Consider the following 2,630-nt stretch of genomic DNA (forward strand, 5'->3'; position numbering starts at 1 on the left):
GACCCATTCCATCACAGAACAGAGGCCGGGAAATAGTTACCGGGAAACAGTTGCTGGGAGACAGAAGACCGGAAAGGGAACTAAGGGACACAACACGATGCAGCCCGAAACAGAAGCGATCATGGAGCATCAACAACGCAACATAGCCAAAACTAGCAAAAGTGATCATGGGGCATATCTAGCACGAGCAAGCTCCCTCCCAGCGCAACAAGTTACCATAATTAGGTTACTCTGCTATTAGAAAAGAAACCTCTGAGCCCATGTGTGCCTAGTCAGGGCATCAAGTCGTTAAAGATAGAGGGGATATATTGAGACACTCCGAGCCTTTGAGAGCTCAGGAGCATTGTAAAAAAGCCTATAAATGGCTGAAAGATAAAATTATGAAAGGTTCAACTTTTGGAGACTGTGGAGACTCAGCTCCTCTAGCTTCTCATCTTCATTATAGCAATATAAGCTTCTTTTGTTGTCATATGTTCAATTTCCATTTTCTCCCTTCTTCTAAGCTTGCACTTGAATAGGTTATTCATGTTTTCTTCTGTGTCTAATGCTAGATAGCTATCATCTTATCTCTGCGTTGATAAATTAGATCTGCAAGTTTCATTTACTTCCTGTATCTAGCCATTAATATGTGTTTATGTATGCATCTGTTGGTACAGTCAATATTCTCCATCTATCCATTGAATCTATAAACTATTGAGCATTAGTGGTCTAAAGCCTTGTAAAGTTGAGGGTGTTCATGCATGTCTTGAGTGAAAACAGAGTTGAAACAGTCATCTGACTTGATCCAAACCATCTTCCATTCCAATAGTTTAGAGAACAATATTGAAGATTGTATGTTACGAGGCATCTCCGAGCTACAACCAGCTAGGAGAGTTTCCTGGAGTGATAACATAATTGGCGTCGTTTTCGGGGAGAGGAGACTGAAGCTCAGCTTCCTTGGGAGACAACATAGTTCCAGATTTGATGATAGACAAATTATGGGCACTTTTTCAGTTGTAATCATCTATCTGGCGACTCTACTGAAGGATGAACCTCTTGCTGACTCCACTTCATAGTTCTGGCTCAGTTTGTGAGGCATACTAGGAGAAATCCTTAGAAGCCACAAGCTGACCCAATGCCTGACCCTGAGAAAAGCATCAAAGAAAGAAAGGTATTGTAGAAAGGAGCATCAGGTTCAAGTAAATCTAAACAATATTCTATATCTCTTCAAGAAAATCCTGTAATAGAATAAATACATGTTGAGAGTATAGCTTCTAATACTAGCAGTGAAGAAAAAATCTCAGAAATTCATAAAGCTCCTTATTCTTTAGTTTCTCCTTTTGTTGTAAGCCCAAAGGAAACCTCACCCCCTATCCATCTTACTCCTTTAGTCCTATCAATCACTCCTCAGCCCTCTGTCATTCAGACTTCCAGTACCCTTATAGCCACCACAGCTATGGCAAGCCCACAAGCACTGACCAAAATGGAAAGAATCATAGCTGCTAGGTATGGACCTCTAATACTTCCCACTCCTTTGAATGCCATGCCTACTGGAGAATATCATAAGTATAGGCATAAGTTCACTGGGACTGAAGGTGTTACAACTGAAGAACATCTTGAATCATTCTATAGTTATGCTGATAACTTGGACATTAGTGAAGATGATGTTTGGATGAGAGTCCTTGTCCAAAGCCTAAATGGAGAGGCTAGAAAATGGTTCAGATAACTGACCCCAAGATCTATAGCAGATGTTGAGGCTTTAGATGATGCATTCTTAAAGAATTGGGGGGATAAGAAGGATCTACTTAACTACCACACCGAGTTTGGGAACTTAAAGAGGGAAAATGGTGAGTTGTTGTCTGATTTCAATAAGAGATTTAACCGCATGTGCAACAAAATACCAGCTGAAGTAAAACCCACCAGTACCTCTTCCAAACTCACCTATGCCCGTGCCTTTGATTTTGACTTCTATCTACTATTGAGGGAAAGGCAATGTGCTACTTTGGTTGATATGCAGGATGCAGCCTTGGAAGTAGAATCAAATGTCATGGCTACAGAGAAGCTCAAGTGGAATGTTGATAGAAGGAGATAGAGGGGCAAGTCTTCATCATCTTTAGATCCCAAGATAGATAAAATGACCAAGATGATAGAGTCATTAGCCTCTGAAATATCCAAATTAAAGGTTGAGTAGCACCCTGGGAAAGGAAGAGTTCCTAATACCTTTGCTCCTAGAAATCCAAATCCATATAGAAGAGCTAATGAGCAGTTGAAGATTTTGCAAAGAAGCAAAGATGCCAATGAAGACCAAAGGGTGAATACCCCTTTCCAGAATGTAGTCATGGAAGAAGAGCAGTTTGAAGAAGATGATGATTTCCATTGTATGGAAGACAAAGGCATTGCCTCCTTTTTGACCTTAGCTGCCTATGAAAAGTCATTATTCAATGACCATATCAGCCAAGAGTGGGACGATGAAGCTGGTCTGCAAATTGAAGATCAACACAGATATAATCTGAGGTTGAATATGAATAATGCCAAGGAAACTCCTGTTCAAAGAGCTTCTGTCCTTGCAGTACAACAAGCTAATAAGCAGAAGCGACCAACAGTTGATCCCATCATCCTCAAAGCTCTAACCCACGAGGTAAGAGGCCTTG

The sequence above is a fragment of the Pinus tabuliformis genome, chromosome X (assembly GCF_031772625.1).
Source record: "Pinus tabuliformis cultivar Carrire ecotype Pingquan chromosome X, CPIR1, whole genome shotgun sequence".
Classification (NCBI taxonomy): Eukaryota; Viridiplantae; Streptophyta; class Pinopsida; order Pinales; family Pinaceae; genus Pinus; species Pinus tabuliformis.